General features: G+C 45.1%; 1 protein-coding gene across 21 annotated transcripts in view; it reads right to left on the bottom strand.

The window, feature by feature from the left end:
* DAB1 (DAB adaptor protein 1) overlaps nucleotides 1-20,461 on the bottom strand; it is a 1,107,850-nt gene that overhangs the window by 389,508 nt on the left and 697,881 nt on the right. For 6 of the 21 annotated variants that reach the window (XM_072730797.1, XM_072730802.1, XM_072730812.1 and 3 more), the window contains exon 1: nucleotides 15,684-15,848. The exons of 11 other annotated variants lie outside the window; for them this stretch is intronic. The gene's annotated coding sequence lies outside the window, so the exon portion shown is untranslated. Of the gene's footprint in view, nucleotides 1-15,683; nucleotides 15,855-20,461 lie in introns of those variants that run through there. 4 more of the 21 variants (XM_072730798.1, XM_072730808.1, XM_072730816.1 and 1 more) reach the window with 1 other exon arrangement.

The following is a 20,461-nucleotide window of genomic DNA, read 5'->3' as shown; positions in this document are numbered from 1 at the left end:
AGCAAACAGCGAAGAACACAATGGGATTGCCATGGACACTGGTCTTACCGAAGGTTTACCATGTATCAGAAGAAGCATCTGATCAAGAACAGAAAAGGTAACTGAGGAAACACACAGAAATAAATGAGGACCGAATTCCACTAACTCTCCTGCAGAAACTTTCCTTTCCCAAAAATGGCCCAATTTATTCCTTGGTATATTGACTGAATTTCCATTTGAGAGAGCTACATGTAATCATAACATAATAATTATCAAGAATAGGCTAGAATCCACCAACGGGTGGTTCATGAGTCAAAGTCAGCCTACAGGCCAGTTATCTTTAGACTACAAATGTTGTTTTTGCTGTTGTTTAGCTAATTTAGTGCCACATTTTTAAATTGATGGATTTCACATTTAAAAAAAGAGATTTCTAGCCTTCCTTGAAAAGGCTGAAAACCTGGATGCTTTGGTCCAGCACTCTCTTACTGCAACCATTGGTTGGAGCTAAATAGTGCTTACCCAGTGCCTCCCAAGCCCTCCCCTGGACTGTTTCACTCAGTAATGTCAACTACATGGCCTTTATAGACTCCTGAGCTTTCAGGGCTGGTCACAGAAGGCACCTGGCCCTATTAAAATACGCCACACCTGCCCCACACACATCCTCAATTCACCTAAATAAATAGAACCACATTTCTCCTTAGAATGCTCTTCATCTGGGGTAAGAGGAGAAGGGTAAGAACTGGTGAGAAGGGTACACAAAGGAAAGGCTCTTTCACCACCAGCCACCAACCACAGTCTCAAGGTGAACATGGTCCATGAACTGGAGCACCTGCTTACCTTGATGGCCTCAATTTTCCTGGCTCTGGCCACCCTGCCACTTCATGACCTGCCCGTACCAACTTATTCATGGCTCCCCATACATGGAGGTGCCCATCTCTACCTTTACCATGGTCCCCTGACCTAGAATGTGCCTCCTCCATGTATTTGTTGATTTGTGACTCCCCTGCTAGAATCCAGTTGCTATCACACTCACCCAGCACAGTACCTGGAACATACTTATTACAAGAAAGATCCATCAGCAAATTCCAGCTCACCTTCAAATTACTTAGTTTAGCTGCTGGCAAAATTCATTCCCTCAGCTAATTCTACTTTTTTTTGTTATATTTAGCTGCCATGTTGTCATCTGTGTATTTGTGCTTCATAGACTAATCCAGGATCTTGAGGAGAAAGCCTATGTGTTTGATGGCTATTTCCATGGACTCCACCATTGTGCCACTACCCCACTGGGGCTCAATAAATACAGAGTAAATGGATGAAGGGACACAGCACAAAGTACTTCCCCAGAAACCATTAGTCCTTGTAATGGACACAGAGGTTAACTACCCTCCTCCTCTTCGTCACCATCATCCTCATCATTCCTATCATCCTTGCCACCAGCACACCATCTCCATTTGCTAAGATGGCAGAGACCCCAGAGCACACAGCTTTATGCAGGGGAGCAAGAGTCCAAATGCATGCCTCTGTTTCTAAGGTAGCTGAAGTGCTGCCAAAGGGGTAGAAAGGACCAGCATCCCAAGAACCATGATTATTCTATGTGTTGCCACCTACTGTTTCACACCCTTCCAATCTAAAAACAAAATGAAACAACTGCTAGTGTAGATCACCAAGGTATAGTTGTCATTGTATCAGCAACCTGGAATGCACCTAGAAGAGAGCTAGCTGAATAATGTATGCATAATTCAATTCTGGTAGTGACATGCCTGACGTCTTTACCTACAGAATATATCTCATATCCTCTTCCTCTGGAGTTTTCTGTAAGTTATGGATTAATAAACTTTCCCTAAGAATGCAGCCTTATTAATCTTGCAAAATACTCAGAAAAAGAAAATATTTTATTATGCCCATGGAAAGTGAATTATGATAAACAAAGTCCCATGTGTGCTGACAAGAAATAAAGTTGCTTTCTGCAGCAAATTGTATTTGTGATCCGGGTTGTTTCCTCTCCAGTCAGATTTGAAGTAAACAAAATAACAACCCGTATGTATCCATCCCAATCTCTGAAGACAATGGTGGCCACCAAGGTCACAGCCAACCGTGACCCAGTTTCTGAGGGGAGAAAGAGAAAATGAGCACAGGGTGGCATTTTATCAAGTCCCTCCTCTTGAGGCTGAGAATAAAAAGCAGAGGCATAGAGAGAGGGGGTCTGTCATCATTCAACTACTGAATTCTCCCCATTATATTGAAGCTTGTCCTTTCAAAGGGAATAGCTGTGTGACTTCGTGCAATCTATTTTACTTGTCTGAGGTGGAGGGGTGAAGGAGAAAGGAATTACCATTGTGGCATGCTGACGCACACCAGGCACTGTTCTAATTGTGGAGGCACAATGAATAAGAATTCACTTTTGTGCTGAGGCTCCAAGAGTTAAGGGACTTACTTGCCCATGGCCACAGACATAGTTATTAGTCAAACCTTGGTGTGACCATCTATAAAATATGGACAGTGATACCCATCCTGATAAGATCAGAAAGCTGAATATTTTGTGAGTGTGTGTGTATGTGTGTTTACATGAAAATGCTAGAAAAATGTAAGATCACCACAGCCAGAGTGTAGATTTACCTGTATATTTGTTCACTTGCTGGATCCCTTCATTCCAACCAAATGGTAGGCACTTAAATGTCTGGGGTAACCAAAGATTCAGATCTAAAGCAACATTCACTGCAAAGGGAAAATAAGTGTTAACAGCTCCACTATTAAGCCCCTGGTGACCCTGCAACATTTGTGCCAGTTCTCCAACCTAAACAAAGCCTCCACATCTATAGAATGAGTGGGCTGCCCTCCAGTCTACAGAGGGATCCAGCTCTGGCATTCAGTGATTCCAGAATGGCTGTGATATTTAACCATGAGCACTGCCCTAGAACTGCCTATTATTGGGCCACATTTCCACTCATTCTCCCTCTGTCATGTTGAAATACAGGCTCAGAATCCAAATTTCCTGGGTCCGATGTGTTTGGAATGTAGATTTTATTTTGCATTTTAGAAAGGCAGTATGTACTATGTCATACACTTACCTTTTGCGTATTTATAATATCCCTAGCTAGGTCTGGAGTGCCCCCCTCCTTCTGTAATCGAATTCATTAACACCTCTCAAGCCATATGTATGACTATTCACACTTACAGGGTTCAATAGAGATTATAAGGAGGCTCGTGCCAGTTCAGATCAGATCAGGTTTTGCCACTAAATGAATTATAAAAATACTGTGACTTTTCAGAATCTTCAAGATTTGGGAACTGCAGAAAAGTGACTGTATATGGTCCTACGGTTACTGTTCTGCTCACCAGGGCTCTTGGCATGGACCTAGCTTCCCCTGGCGAGACAGAGATTTGAATACTGTGGTCACTCTCAAACTTCTGCAAGGGGGGTGGGATGGAAGAGTGTGGGAGGGCAGCTAAGAGGAGGAGCACTGCTTCCCTTCCCTGTTCTTGCACTCTGCAGTAGCAATAAACATTTTTGTAAGAGAGTAGTTTTCCTCACATAGGAACTAGTCTTCTGCCTGTTTCTCTCTGATCCACTCGTGGCCCCCTGCTCTGATGCATGTGGCAGGAAGCTGAACCCAAGTACAATCTCCAGGCTCCCTGACCAACTGACCTCCAGGTAGGTTCACTCAATGGGAAAGCCCAGCAGGAGACAGGAAGGAAAAGAGAAAAAACTAGAGTATCTGTCTCCCCTTCTCCCTCTCTTTCTGCTTGGAGGTGGCATCCCTGGCAGTGGCCCAGCTTCCTCTATGGGGATCCAGCCCACCCCTCTGGGGACCTGCTCCCACCATGCAGCCCCTGCTACGCTTCCAGCAGCCCAAGTTCCTGGGCTCTGGTACCACTGCACCTTCCCTTTGTGTCTGTAGATCCAAAAGTAGGTTCCCGCTGCTGTTCGTCTTAGTGCTTTGCTTCTTTGTCACACGTTCAGCTCTTCAGACACATGTGTAATTGTATGAAATTGTTCCTATTGAGTTTCCTGTATTAAATTCTTTCTATTAAGCTACCTGGTATGTGTCTCCTGACAAAATACTCACTGACACAGTGCCTACTATTAACATTATTAGGTTCTGCTTGGAAGTCCTGGTGGTCTGGCTGGGCAGTTCGGGGCGTGTTCAGGGACAGCGCACAGAGACACCCTTCACCCCTCACCCACAGTGGTTGGCAGAGTCTCAATCCTTAAGCTGTAATTTTAAACCAGCTTCAGATAACCCACAAAGGGGATCGTCACCCAGGTAAAATACCCATTTACCATGGGATTTGGCAAGCAACTACAAAGTCCACCTCCTGACTGCCCCCCAAATACTTCCTCCTCCACTGAAACAATAAGTGAGGGGGGATCCCTGGGTGGCACAGTGGTTTGGCGCCTGCCTTTGGCCCAGGGCATGATCCTGGAGACCCGGGATTGAATCCCACATCAGGCTCCCGGTGCATGGAGCCTGCTTCTCCCTCTGCCTGTGTCTCTGCTTCTCTCTCTCTCTATGTCTATCATGAATAAATAAATAAAATCTTAAAAAAAAAAAAAAGAAACAATAAGTGAGGGAATAAAGCATGGTCCGACAACTGTGCAAAATCACACTATAAACCTTTTGTTGTTATTGATCTCATGCAATTCCTTTGATTTGATGAAACTGAAAGGAACCCCCCTCTCCAAAAAAAAAAAAAAAAAAAAGGAAGCAAGGCACAGTCTGAGAATAAAAGGAACTAAAGACAGGAAACATTTAAAATTACAGCAGAAAGCCCCTATTTTGTTTACAAAGATTTAAAATAGTTCACTGAAGGGACAGAACAGTCTTCCCTCTACTGCAAAGGAACTGTGGTAGGCACTATAGACCAGAAGTAGCCAGAATTTAAGGTGAACTTCCTTGAAAAGCTGAGCATATGAGGCATGAAAGACAAGTCAACAGTACCCTTGAGAAACCCTCAATCTTTAGAGGAATCGAGAGAAACAGACAGGGAGCAGAACAATGTAAGACATAATGAACTACAGTGTTTAATAGTCTGGGGCTCCAGAAGCCTGAGAAAGATACACAGCCTGGAAAGGCAGGCAGAAGGAAGCATCAAACTTAGCTGAGCTTCTGCTGTATCATCCGTATTTCTTTTTTTAAAAAAGGGCAATGTCCATCCATTCTCCCATCCCCTTCTTCCCAGCCATGCTGATTTATGGCTGCTGGAATCAAGCCTTCCCTCTCCACTGATACACTGGGAGCACTCAAATGTATACAGAATGATATCTAACCTCACTCACAGAAACCCATGGATAGCAAAGAGAAAACAGCACGTTATCAGGGTAACCAAGGAATCAGTTTCTCCCTCCCTTAATTTTGCTTTTATATGACACCCTCTTTTACATCAACCTAAATTAGTACGGCACATATTATCTTCATTCCAGAAAATACAATGAAACATGATGACAGGACATGAGAGAAAACAGAAAAAGATGCAACACTCAGCAAGGGGAGAAGAAAAATTTGAAATTTTATGCACATCAATGTCCTAGGGGGTAACTTATGGAAAGAAATGAGTATCTCCTCTAGGTCCTAAAATAGAAATAATATTTGAATGGGAAAAAATGAGGAGTGGGCTTACGAAAGAATTAATAACATAAGGAATTCCAGAGAAAGACTGAGAAAGAAATACACAGACAATCAGCAACAAAAGGAGGCAGAGAGAGAAGGAAAGCAATTGTCATCCCATGGGCCACAGGTAGGTATCTGTCCGGCTGTCCTCATTTTTGCAGATATGTTATAACATCTATGCATAATGGTGATTCCTCAAATGAAAAATGCTTCAGTATTTCACCACATGATCATCATAATATACGTGAGGATGTCAGGTCAAGGTGGTGAGGTGGGAAGAATATTTATATGTGCACAAGAAGACCTGGATCTCTATTTCAGCTCAACTTGATGACTTGAGGCATCTTTTCATTTCCCTAGACCTGTGGCTGCTGAAGGTAGCAGGAACATTCACTGGAAATGTGCCTGGAAAGTTGAACCACACTGTAGCTACTGGCCAAAATGTGGCCCTGAGGCAGCCAGATGAGTATAGCCGGCCTGAAACTCCAGACCAGTGTATCAAGAGCCAGACTCTAGCCCCCAGCCCCCAGATCACATTACTCATGCCAGACTGGGTGTCTAACCTGTGAAGGTCTCTGCTGTCCCTGCACACTCCAGGGGAAAACCAGAGACATCTTTCAAAGCCCTCTGCCACTTGAACAAGGTGACTGGCGTTACTTGATGGATTAAGTCCTCGGGCCCCATTCCTCACTGCTGCATTCCCACTAGGACATTGGAACAAGGGACATCCTCTGCCCTCTCAGCCTGTGAAGGAGGGTGGTGAGTGCTAAGTTTCCCAGAGCCCTTTCCTTGAGGCTATTCTGGGCATCAAATGAGAGCATGTAAGGTACCTAGTACTTTTTTCCTTTTTTCCTTTTTTTTTTGAGAGAGAGAGAGGTGGTGGGGAATTGGGGGGCAGAAGGAGAGAGAGAGTCTTATGCAGGCTCCATGCTCAGCACCAAGCCTGATGCAGAACTTGATCACCCAACCCTGATATCAGGGCTTGAGCTGAAATCAAGGGTTGGACATTTAAATGACTGAGCCACCCAGGTTCCCCAGGCGTCTAGGACTTTGTAAGCACTCAATGAACACCAGTTTTTTTCTCCTTCCCTCCCAATGCCCCACCATTCAGAGCAAAAAAGACCAGTGGAATGTGAAGAAAACCTATAATTACAAAATACAATTCTTACAGATAGCATTTACAATAGCAACTACAAAAATATAAAGCACCAAGAAATAAATCTAGCAAGGATACACACCTTTACAGAGAAAATTACAATCTGTATTGAAAGATACTAAATAAGAACAAAATAAACGGAGAGACGCACCATGTATATGGCCACAAGGACTGAGTATCACAATGATATCATCTACTTGAATTAATCTATAAATTCACTGTAACTCCAATCAAATCTCAAGAGTATTTTTGTGTAACTTTAAAAGATAAGTATTAAATGCCAAAAAGCCCCCCCCCAAAAAAAAAGCCAAGACATTTCTGAAGAAGGACACTGTAGGGATCTGTCCTGTCAAATATCAAGGCTTGATATAAAGCTATAATAATAAAGAAATGTAGTCTGAACAAAGAGTGAACAAAATATATGCCTAGAAACTGACCCTAAGAGCCAGAATGACTTTTTTTCCATACAGAGATAATCAGGAATAAAATAAGTTGCTACCTCACTACACACACACACACACACACACACACACACACACACACTCCACGTGGATTATAGGACTTAAATTTGAAAGGCAAAAAAATAAAACTTTTAGAAGATAATAAAGGAGAATATCTTTAGGATATCAGGGTAAAAAAAAGACTTTCTTAAACAAGACATAAAAAGTACTAACCATAAAAGATTGATAAATTCAACTACATTAAAATTACTAAGTTACATAGCAGAAGGTTGGCAAGAATCCAACTTCTATGTGGCCTATAAATCTATTCAGCTTCCCAAAGGAATAAATTACAGTAACCTTTTTGCATTCACTATGTTCTAACAATACACACCATAGCTCAGATTCAGCATATGGTTGGCCCATCTTTGACTTCATCCACAATTGGATTACTACCACTTCTGGTTTAATTTTAATGTTTGAATGGTTGTGTTTTATATTTAGAACTTTTGTGAGCATGCATATAATACTGCTCAGAATGTGTCCTCCAATTCAAGATGAGCACCACCATGTGCCATCATCATAGCACATGGGTATCCCTGAGCAATCGTGAGAGGATGGCAGTGTGCTGTTTGCATTGTTGATGGTCATTCAAACCCAAAGCTGACTCTCATTCTGCTATCTCTGGGAATTTTACCACTATTCCCAAAACTGCTCACAGAAATCAGGACTGGCGAAATCAAAGAAAGAAAAATCACAGAGGTGGATTGTCAGCCATGAGCAACGTTGAGCCCCATGGGAAAAGTTAATCTACTATCTTCCATATAACCAAAATTTAGTACCAAGAAAAAAAAAGTCTCCCTCAGTGAGTCTACAGGTCTTCCACTTTCTTTGTTTATATGGCATATGTTTCAGATGAAGCTTTTTCAAGAAGATGTCCCTCACATATATCAAGAGAGATGCTTGCATTGACATGACTCTACCTAATGTCATACTCTGTTACTGATAGCAAGTTATTTCTTGGGGCCCTAAGGATAAGCCTTCAAATTATTTAGTGTCTGGGCACTGAGTAATTAATTACATTGTCATTTACAAATATTCTTTTTGATTGAGAGCACTTGTATTTATTTTTCCTGTAAGGGAAACAGGTAGCTTTATTGAATGACCTATTTTAATAGGGCAAACTTGGGTAAGTAGTTATTGTTAATGATTCCAAACAACATCAAGAAAACATGAAAAGGGAGCACCTGGGTGGCTCAGTGGTAGAGTGTCTGCCTTCGGTTCAGGTCGTGATCCTGGGGTCCTGGGATCAAGTCCCACATCTTCTCCCTTTGATTATGTCTCTGACTTCCTCTCTGTGTTTCTCATGAATAAATAAATAAAATCTTTTTTTAAAAAAAAAAGAAAACATGAAATGGACCTGCAGTCAATAATTGTTACTATTCACTTACAGATCCAGATTACAAAACGAAAAGATGCAACAAAAAATGTTTTCAAGATCTCTGTTACAAAGAATTTCAAAATTGTCAATGAAAAACAATTACTTTGCCCCAATCTTTGTAACCACCTAAACTTAATGTGTCATAGTATAGTGTACACATGGAATTCAATTCAATTCAGCAGAACTTTATTGAACATCTACTGCATTCCAGATACTGCTAAAAGGAGAAGCCACATTTCCTTTTTCTGAAGAGCTCAGAAATGTCCTTTATTCCAGAAAATTCCTAGGCAAAACAACTATTTCTGTTTATCTCTGTAGTGACTAGCTAGAAACTGAAGGAGAATTCAATGGAGTTTTTTTTCTTCCAAAATGAATATTCAAAATAATTATGATAAACACCAAATTTAAGACAGTGGTAAGTGTTACCTCTGGCAGTAGGGAAGGAGGGAAGATCAGGGAAATGAGGCTTCCACTGTATTTATGTGGCTTTCTTAAGCTGGGCAGTGAGTAAAGACTTTTTTTATTGTACTGCTCTTACTGTATTTTTATACTTTTTTGTATGTCTTACATATACTATACTACATTTCAAATCACACAGATTACTTTTATGATAAAATTAACTCTTCTTCATAAAAATCATTAAGTTATTACCTACAAATATGTTCCCCACTCTATCCTGTAAGACACTAAAAAGGGCTCCTTGAAATCAGAAAGCCTATGGCAAGTCAGTTTAGAAGATCTTAGTGATTTTAATGATCTTTCTTTCTTTCTTTCTTTCTTTCTTTCTTTCTTTCAAACCTGTTTTCTACAGGTATTAAACCTCTGAAGCTTTAATACATTTAATACGTCAGTAAATACCATGTCAAGAGAAACTCTTGGTCAACCTTCAGCTTGCAGCTGAAATGCAGTATCTTCTTTGAAGCCTTCCCCTCCTTTTCCTCTCTTCAGATGTAATAAATTCCTCTTCTGGAAGTTTCTGGTGCTGTGCAGATATTTTCTACACTATATCTCACACTGTGGCAGTAATGTATGCATGAGGCAGAGTGCCTAGAGACTGCACCCTCGCATCACAGTACCCTTCACAGTGCTGGGCATGGGGCCAGAGCCAGACACAAAGTAGGTGCTCAGGCAATTCTGTGTTAAATGGACATAGAAATGATGTCTATGTGTGAGACCTGAGTTAGCTTCCTCAGTGGCCCAGAGTTTCTCAAGACCTATTCATAACTTTACAGGCTTTCCTAGCAAATGTGACACTAACACAAATAGACACAAACCACTCCAAAGACTGAAAGAAAGACAAACTCTGAGACAAAAACAAGAAGCAACAAAAGAGAAAAAGGAAGAATAACTGATGGATCACAAGCATCCAGTCAAGAAAAGGAGACACCATCCAACAGAGAGTCAGCAATTGCCGTGAATCTCGTAGCCAGTATACCGGGGTTGGCAATTTTGCAAGACTCGCTGTGGGTGGTCAACACGAGCTAGGGTTCACCCTGAATCATCACATCTGTCTGGGACGGCCCTCCTCTCATTTCTATCCCCTAAGCCAAACAACCCAACTTACCCATCATGACACTTTTATCATTTTAGCTGTAAGTTGTTCTATTCAGCAGAATTTTATTTCTATTCTCCTTTCTCTTTATGAGAATCCCCCAATGGCATTGTAGATTGGTTATATGTTGGGTTCAAATGATAACAATAATAATAATAATAACAACAACAAGCTGGCAATTTCTCTCCAATTGAATATGCTGCATATTTCATGAAATAGAAGCCAGAGGAGTTTTATGAACCAAAATCTTTCCATGTCTGAGATCTGGACAAGTGGAAAAAAAAAATACAAAGAGCAACTCACAGAAAAAGAAACCCAATCATTTGCTCTGCAACCTAAGGGAAGCACTCAAGTCATTAACTGACTTATTGCATATGTGTGTGTTTGACATGGGTGCTTATCCTGATATGCATTTCACAGATTGAGTTCAGTGCTAGTTTTCATGGACAGTAAGTAAATTTACTGGAAAAGGAGTTTTCCTATTGGACCCCTTTTTCAGTACAGAACATCTGACAGGCCCCTGTTCTTAGACTGGCGATAAGATTCCCCTTGTCTCAAGTTTTATTAATAGTTTAGGCTACTTCTCTATCCTGGTCTAGGAGACAATCTGGTCCAGAGGAAAGAGCAATAGACAAGAAGTCCAAGAATTTTGGATTTCAATGGTGCCTCTCTGCTGTAAAGTTGTGTGCTTCCTCCAACCTGCTTTGTTTTCCAATCTTCAAATGGCTAGAGTCGACTATTCTGCTGCTAGAATTCAATCAAATAGTCACTTTATTTTCCTCAAAAAGTTACTGAAAAGTGCAACATCATGGAGATTTTAGCATTACGTGGACTTCACAATTCCATTCACAAAGAACGTAAATGTTCAAGGAAATATTTCTAATGAGCTAAAAACAAACAAACAAAAAAAAACTGTCTGAAATAGTGACCTCTCTCTCTTTTTCCCTATGTCCTGGTTAGGAAAAAAAAATAAAAACAAAACCAGATACTGTTGGGATACTTTAGGTCTCAGGACATCAATAATGGACCTTTTCATTATCAAAGGGAAGAGAAGGTGGATCTCATTTGAAGGATTAAGATTCATAGCTAAGTAACATTCCATACTAGCTACTGTTCTAAGCATTTGGTGTTAATTCCCATAATTGTCACAACAATCTTAGGTGGTGGAGACTGTTGTTTTATTGTCAAGGACACTAAAAGCAAGGAGAAGTTAGAGAGGTTGGTCAAGACCACACAGCTGGCAAGGCTGGAGGAACTGGGTTCTGAACCCAGGCAGTCCAGCACTCAAGTCCAGACTTGTAGTCACCTATTATGCCACCTTTTAATTTTAAGAAGCTCTGCTTATCACAGTTGGTAAGAGACAATTGAATAATGCAATGTTTGCACACCTACTTAATGAATATTTTAACTGCATAGACAGATGTGAAATTACTGACCAACACCTGTCAAGTAGTTGCAAGTGTTCAAAATTTCTACTATCAGCCCAATCTCCTGTTGATAACAGAACACCACTCTTTTTGTGTTTTAGCATCTGACCTTGGGGAAAATCTACAATTTTGCTCAGGCAGGAAGTCTATTCCATTATTCCCTGTTAAGTTTTAACCACCACCATGAAAGATAGCTGTGATCACCTCTCTCCACTCAGAGGCAGTATTAACACCATGGTTAGGACAGATCCTGGAGCCAAAAAGTTTAGAATTCAATCCTAGCTCTAGGGCCGCCTAGGTGGCTCAGCTGGTTAAGCCTCAACTCTTGATTTCAGCTCAGGTCATGATCTCAGGATTGTGAGATGGAGCCCCATGTTGGGCTGCATGCTGAGAGTGGAACCTGCCTAAGATTCTCTCCTTCTCCCTCTCCCTCTGCCCCTCCCTGCTCACTACCACTCTCTCTTTAAAAAATAAAAATAAATAAACCCTAGTTCCATAACTTATTTGCTTTGTAACCTTGGACCTGTTACCAACTCTCTGTGTGCCCTGGTTTCCTTATCTATCAAATAGCACTGAGACTACAACTATCCACTTCCTATGCTTATTTAAAGATTAAATAAACTAATGCATGCAAAGTGCTTTAAAAAGATACCCGACTCTTAGTAAATGCTCCAAAAAGGTAAATCAAGCCTCCTTTTTTTTTTTAATAAGAGAAGTGATCTGCAGAACATCACAAAGTCAGAAAGCTCCTGGATTCCATCCTGGTTTTCTAGTTCCAAATATCCTATCTCCTTAGCAGGACTCCATGCTATGACCAAAGTTAGCATTCTCCTGAAATCCTGTTATATGCCAAATTGTCCAGTTTTCCCTATAAAATTGCTCAAAGAACATACAATGTAGATAATATCGTCCTTGTTTTGCAAATAATTAAACAGAGGTTCTGAGAGGTCAGGTGATTTATTCTCAATTATTTAACTCAACCAGTGCACATTCTTTGTCACAGCAAGCCCTAAATAACAGTGAAACTTCCTGACAACAGCCTTCGATATATGCAGTCTTTTAAAGTGCCATCTAAAAGACATAAACTGTTATTTTCTTGCTTTGTTAGCTTTATTATTTTGAGAGAGGGATTAAATTCCTGCAAAAACAAAACAAAACAAAATGTTTGACTTAAGTGAATTATCAAACTGAAATGCTGCTTCAATTAGATTCTTCATCTGCCTGCAGGATGGCTCCAGGCATCTGAAATCCACCACATGCAATTTTTAAGAAGGGTCTAACCAGGTACCAAGCCAAACACCCACCCCTTTATGGGAAATGACTTAGAAGGACAGAGCAGTCAAGAAGCAGATTCCTCTCCGGCCTGGGGAGGAAAAAAAAAAAACGAGAACAATAAGTGATAGCATCTCTTCCCCGCAGCCTCCCACAATGGTGTGTCTCGCAAATGAAACATACTGTGAAACAGCTTGTGAGAGGAGCTTCATCAACAATAAGTAATTTTTATTCAGATTTTATTGTTGAATACAATGAACATGATTAAATGTTGCAGATATGCCTATTCAGACCTTAAGCAAACCACCATGAAAAAAAAAATTCCTAGTAAAAATCATCCTCTAAATCTGCTTTAGGAAGAGATTTAATTGCCAACTTGATGCTTAGAACTGAATTCCCACTTGATAGCTGCACTGCTCCCAAGAAGACGGTAGCAACACGTTTGCACTTCCCACCTCGGCCTCTGCTCTCATCCCTGCCGATCCCCTCAGCGTCGCCAAATAGTTACAGCGTCAGTCTTTCAAATCACCGCATTTTGAACTTCCTAAACCTTTACGAAGGCCTGTGTGTATGGAAAAGAACAATAGCGCTTCAAAAGCTAAGTCTGTGAGTTCTTCAATACTCCATTTGAATGCTGGGGTTTCAATCAAGGACAACAGCAGACGATTTCTGATTGCTTAGAAGTTGACTTTTACACAGCTTTGATTAGGCTGCCCTTCTCAATAGGAAATCAAGAAAATCTTTGATCCCTTTCAGATTCCAGAATTGTCACCAAGCCCTGCCAGGATAGGAAGTGAGAGAGATGGCGGGGAGAGGGAGGTGCTGCGGAGTGTTCCTAGTCCAGCCAGCTCATCTCCTCTCCCCCTCTCCCCACCACCCACCCCAGCCCCCCACGTCTATCTTCTTGCCTGCGCAATTCCGGGTTCCAACCAGAATCACTCATCGTTGAGATAACTAAAAACAATGCGTGCTAATTCAGGGGGTGGGGATGGTTTATAATTTTATGGATTTCCTCAAGACCTATAATTGGCACATAAATGTACAAACGTGAACCGGATAATTAGGGGGTTCTGAACGTAAGCCACCTTTAATTTATATGATTACTTGAAAACGTGTTAAGTGTTGCGGAGTGTCAGCGGAACCCCCCACAAGGCCTTGATTCAAAGCCATCAACATCGTGAAAGTGCGTGGAACCGGCCAGCGGGAGGGGGGCAGGAAGGCGGGGGCGCGCGGGCAGGTCCCCGCTCCCGTCCCGGGAAGTCGCCGGAGCTGCGGAGTAGCATCCGTCTCCTTGGACTCGCTCGCTCGCGGGTCCAGCTCCCGGGCAGCGAAAGGCGCACTGGCTTCCCAAAGCTTTCCACCCGCGGCTCTTTCTAAAGGATCTAAACCCTCCGAAAGCGCCCGCAGGCACCGACCCACGCGGGCTCGCAACTACGCTCGCCGACCCTTGCCCGAGCGCAGAGATGCCCGCGCCGGGGCGCTCTCCGCGCCGCGCGCCTCCGGCTACAGACTGCGCCGCTCCGCCGAGCGCCCCCGGGCGCCCCACCCCCTCCCCATCCCTCCAGACTCTCCCAGCCCTGGCGGAAGTGCCCAGCCAGACCCCCAACAATGAGGACTTGTGTGATGCAGTTGGGGGTGGCGAGGAGTCCGGAGCGAAACATACACAATCTGGCGGGTCCGGGAGCAAGCCACGCAGGAGCCAAGGGGAGCCTCTCGGAGCAGCTTTGGCTCGAGCAGACTCTTTCTCCACCGCCTCCCCCCGCCGGCGTCCGGCCACCAGCACCACCAATTGGGGGGAGAAAAAAAAAAGCGCTTTAAAAAGTGCCAAGGAGACACGCGCCCTCGCACCAGGGGTCACAGCAATGCTCCGAGGGACGGAACCAGCCCGGGAAGGAGAGTCCCGGCTGCAGCAACCGCCTCCGTCTTGAAATTTACTTTGCACCCTCCTCCCACGGCTCCTCTCCGACGCGCGACACGATCGCCCCCCCCCCTTCCCATCTCCCCATCTCCGGCTCCCAGAGTCCAGGTTCTCCAGGCGTTGGAGTCCTCCTGTTAAGGGCTTCTTTTTGCGCCGGACCACGCAAAGGGGATTTTAAAGTTTCCCCGGTAGGAAAAACAAAAAGCAAAAAACCCTGAGCTCTGCTTCCCAGGCAGAGCGTCGAGTCTGCAGCAGGAACCCAGAGGGGCGGGCCGGGGCGCAGAGCCCCGGGGTGGCGGGGAGCCGGGGGAGCGGCCGAGCACCGCGCCGACGGAGGACTCGGCCGGGGCTGGGGTCCGGGGCACGTGGGGTCCAGCTCTCGGGGGCTCTGCGGAAAGGCAGACACTCGCTCGTTGGACAGTTCGCGGGGAAGGGCCGGAGCTCGGCCCGGGGACGCCGCCGGGCAGGCGGGGAGACGGGCTCCGAGCCCCGGGGAGGTTTTGGAGCGCGAGAGCGGGCTCGGCGGCGGATGCACGGAGCCGGGATCGCGGCAGGCAGGAGGGCGCAGGGGGGCTCGGAGGGAGACGAGTGCTTGCGGCGAGGACGTCCGGGGAGAGAAGGCGCGTGGCCAGAAGTGAGGGGGCTGGGGGCGGTGAGGGAGAGCGGAGGACGCAGGAGAGGTCGCCCCTCTCTCCAAGCGAGAGGGGGGAGCGGGCGGTAAATGCGGTCGCCATCCCCGCGACACCCCAAGCCAAACTGCCACGACCGGCACCCCCGGAGCCCTCCTCCGCCCCCCCCCCGGGGCCCCGGCGGAGCGGTCCCGGCGCCCAGGCCCCCCGGCACCTGCCGGCGCCGAACTCCGGGCTGCGCCCGCCCCCGCCGCGCTCACCTCCGCTCGCCGAGAGCATCCTCCTCCGCTGCCGCAGCCGCGCAGCAAGCGGCTCCCCATGCCCGGCGGGCCGCGGCACTCAGGCGCGCTCTCCAGCCCGGGGAAGCCCCGGCCAGCCCCGCGCTGGGTCCATCCTCCCCGGGAGCCACGGGCCCGCGTCAGCGCAGGGGGAGGAGACCGGCCCGCGCCAGCCCCGCCCCCGCCCCCGCCGCGGCCCCCGCCCCGCCCTGCGCCCCCGCGCCCCGCGCCCCGCCGCGAGGCTCACCTGCAGGCTCCCCGGCCGCCGCGCGCCCCCGCCCCCGCCCCCGCCCCGGCCCCGAGCTCTCCGCGCCGCCCGAGCGCGCTCCGACAGCCCCGCGGAGCCGCGGCGGCGACCAGGACGAGGTGGAGGCGACCGGGCGAGCGGGGGCGCCGCGGATCGCGGTTCGAGGGCGCGCCTCCGACCCCCGCGCTCACCCCGCGCCCCGGCGCGCACCGAGGCGGGCGGAGGGCGTGGGGTCCCCGCCCGGGCCGCGTGGGCGGAGAGCGCGCGGGGGGCGCGGGGGGCGCGGGGGAGGGTCCCAGCTCCCCGCCTCGGCTTTCACAAAGTAGCCAGTGTGTTTCGTCAGCATCACCACCAGCAGGGCGCCCTCCCGACCCCCCTGGTTTTCCCCATAGGGTCTCGTCCTTTATACACGCCCCCGAACTCATGCACCCCCAAATACACAGCGGCAGCGGGCCAGGGCCGCTTGCCCCCACGCCCCTTCGCGGGAGGGGGCGCCGGCTGCCAGCCGCGGACCCCGCTTCGCCGGCAGCTCCGCGTCTCCACTGAGGCTCCCCCAGAAAACCTGGGCGGGGGGGGGAGGGAGAGGGCTTGCATCGCTCCCCCCGTGGCCCTCGGTTCGGGGAGGACTGGCGCCCCCGAGCGCGAGCGGGCCCGTCCGCCCTCCCCACTCGGTTCTTCGAATGCTCGGGAGGGAGGATCACGCGCCCTGCACGGGAGAAGGCCCGGCCGGAGCGGCCGGAGCGAGGGACACAGGCAGTCGCGCCCTCCTTCTGCTCCTAGTTTACAAAGATCTGCCAAGTCGCAGAAAATAATGTGCTGGCCTGAAAATTCTTCTACCCTGAGATTGCGTTCAACTCCAGTAAGTGTCTGTTGTGGTATAACCACAGCAGAAGCCAAAATGCCAGGTGTGGGAGAGGAAAAAACAAACAACAACAACAACAACAACAAAGATCAAGGGCTGCCCACTGAACAGGGCTGGAATAGGCAAGGAAGAGGCAGGCAACAGTTCCTCAAAAAGCTGATTTTTATCCTTTTGGGGGGCCACACTCTTGTCCTCCAGCCGTGTAATAATAAAGCTAATGTTGTGGATTTGGGTTTTGTTTTTTTTTCCCCTCATAGATTCCGCCACTCACCCATGAAAATTTAATGAAGCATTTAGGGTTATTACCCCCAAAGTCAATGGGCTAAAAATATTTAGCCTAATGCACTCCTTGTGGAGCCAATACATCCATAGCTGGTACATACAAAGTCATCGAGAGACCCTCCCTTTCTGCACAAAATTCACGACCCATTAAACTTATTCCGTAATAACAGCTTCTGTACAAATGGAAGCCCAAGCAAAGGGAGGCTGTCATGCTCCTCCTGAAAAGATAGCAATTTACATAGAGACAAGAAAAATTGGTGAGGTCATTGGCAGGATGCAATCTTGGAAGAACAGTTGATCAGAGGAAACACCCAGCAAGGTGGGAGGGAGGTGTCACCCCTGGTACTACTGTTGCTATCCACTTCTGGATGTGACCAGCACACTTAAAGGCAAGGACCAGGGAAAGGCTCAAGTCTCTCCAACTTTTCCAAAGTTCTACAAAGTGGGAAGAGTTGCCACCAAACACTTATGATCCCTTTTGTAGGAAGGTCAGGCTCACCAGATAACTCTATTAAGATTAATGAAACACTTCACTATCCTCATCTATAAAGACAGAGCCCAGGAGTCTGAACTCCATAAAGAGGACATAGGAGACATGGACAAATCAGAGAGGAGCTGGTTGACATGGAGGGAGTGTATGAAACTGTTATGTACTACAAGTATCTGTGACAAACGTCAAACCTTAGGGGGACACCTGGGTGGCTCAATAGTTGAGCATCTGCCTTCAGCTCAGGTTGTGATCACAAGGTTCTGGGATTGGGTCCTACATCACACTCCCCGCAGGGAGCCTGCTTCTCCCCTCTGTCTCTGCCTCTCTCTATGTCTCTCATGAATAAATAAATAAAATCTTTTTTAAAAAATGTCAAACCTTAGGTAATCAAACACAGCTCTAACTTTTCATTGACTCTACCAAAAACCACTGAAGTTCCTCAATATTTTGAGAACAGCCGTGGGACATTTACCTACATTTTAAGACCCTGCATGTCACATTTACTGCCTCCCCCACTCCTCCACCTCTTTGGTTTTCCAAAGGGGTTAGGATTATGGACTTTGAAGGGATGTAGGACACTGAGCTGGCCAAGTAATAGAAATGGAAGAGGCTCATGTAAAACTCTCTCTCTAGTCAACATTGAAGAAGGCCCACCATAGAAACTGTGCAAATTCTCATTAAGTCCAACAGAGGCAACAAGGTACAGCTGTTCCAAGTCTAGGCTAGAAGAGAGTGTCATATATAGACTGTAACTGCACACAAGCTACCCACCAAGGACTTGGTGAAGACGCTAAAATAGTCTTCTGGGTTAAACCAAGCCAAATCTTAAAAAGTAGTATTTTATTGTTATTATGTTAAACATATCAAGAAAAAAACACACCTAAAAGGGTGATTTTTTTCTCTTAATAGCAGTGTCCTTTGTGCTAAGTATGGCATAAAGAAAAAAATCAATAATCATTCCTTTACCATCTACTCTGAGAAACAGCAAAGTAATAAGAAAAGCAAAGATGTATGCCTTGCTTTGATTATGTTCCAGGCACTGTTCTGGGTGCTTTCCATACACTGACTCATTTAATCTTCATGACCGCTCAGGAAGAGAAATATCCCTTTTAATGTGTACTAGACAGACAACCAACTTTGGAATCTGATGGGCCTGAAGCATCTCTGACAAATTACTCACTTGTCTGGACTTCATTTCTCCATTCTACTATGGTGATACCTGATTCATGAGACACCTGCTTCATGAGACTCCTGCAGGTCTTAAGAGAGATAATGTAGAGGACATGGCTGGCACTACATAAATCACCTAGTAAACATTGATTCTCCTTCTAGAATAGTGCCAAAATAGTTCATTTTAAATCAACAAGCATTTATGGCATTCCTTTTATATATCGGGCTCTGTGCTAAGCAATGGGAATGATGATAAATCAGAAGCAGACCCTGCCTTTTAGGAACTGTGAGTCAACTGAATAAAAAAAAAAAAGGGCATGGGCAGGTGGATGGATGCAAAAGAATTTTATTGAACTTCACACAATTCATCCTTATGCACGTGATTCTCAAGCTACACAGAAGGGCAGCCTGTATAAGTACTGTTTGAAACTGACCCATGATTAAAAGTAAAACCAAATGTCAGAAGTCATAAATTCAATTAGCAATAATTACTCCTCCAATGAAAGGAATGTAAAGTAGCTCATTTTGTGTATTATATATTATTTAAAACTCAGTTTATTCCTATAATTTTTTTTCAGTAAATAAATTCGTGCCATAAGCTCTGGGGGTTTCAAAAACAAATTATTACATAGCTACTGCTTATTAAATAGTTTCTAGTGCTTGCACATGCCACGAATATGCTAATATTTCTATACACATAAAGCTCTCAAATTAATAAAATTTTGAATAATGTTCAGTAGGAACATTTCCACCAAGCTTACTAGAGATATCATGTGTTCAAAGTACACTAATATAAAAAATGCACAAAAATTTCAAAGGTTAATACCATAAGTATATAAGCCTTGCACAGACCCTTTCATTCAAGTTCATGTTTACACTCAGACTCTATTCTTTTATTCAAAAAGCGTGTGGTGATTGTTTACTCTGTACCAAGCACAATGCTAGGCATTGGCAAAGAAAGAAAACAAAAAGCAAAAAAAAAAAAAAAAAAAGCAAAACCAAACCAAGCCAAAACTTGTTCTCAAACAACTCATAGGCACATGAGGGAAAGACATCACTATGTTGCATTCCAATAAATGCTATGGTAGTGTTAAGTACAGCATGCCAAGGGAATGGCAGGTAGGGGCATTTAAGATAGGATGGGATGTCGAGGGATCCCTGGGTGGCTCAGTGGTTGAGCGTCTGCCTTTGGCTCAGGGCGTGATCCTGGAGTACTGGGATCGAGTCCTGCATTGGGCTCCCTGCATGGAGCCTGCTTCTCCCTCTGCCTATGTCTCTGCCTCTCTCTCTCTCTCTGTGTGTCTATCATGAATAACTAAACAAACAAACAAACAAAAAGACTACCAACAAGATAGGATGGGATGTTAAGACTTCATGAAGGAAGTGATATCATCTTGAAAGATAACTAAATAACCAAATGAAACAGGGGAAGATATTTCAGGCCAAGAAAAGAGAATGTGCAAATTCTTTGAGGGGGGTGGAGAGAGGTGGATATAGTTAGCTATACATAAGGAAGCAACATAAACAAATTTTAAAGGGTCTAGTTTGCTATATGCAGGACTTTGGAACTTAGTGTATAAAAGGGGTCAGATTTTTTAAAAAGAAGGAAAAATATTTTGCAAATCTTATATTAGCCACATTTCAGATGCTTTTTTTTTTTTTTACATGCCCTGGACTCAAGTAAGATATCCAATTGTTATTTCTCTTCT

The sequence above is a fragment of the Vulpes vulpes genome, chromosome 12 (genome assembly GCF_048418805.1).
Source record: "Vulpes vulpes isolate BD-2025 chromosome 12, VulVul3, whole genome shotgun sequence".
In the NCBI taxonomy this organism is placed as follows: Eukaryota; Metazoa; Chordata; class Mammalia; order Carnivora; family Canidae; genus Vulpes; species Vulpes vulpes.
Note: the sequence above shows the minus strand (reverse complement) of the source record. Positions and strands in the feature narration are given on the sequence as shown.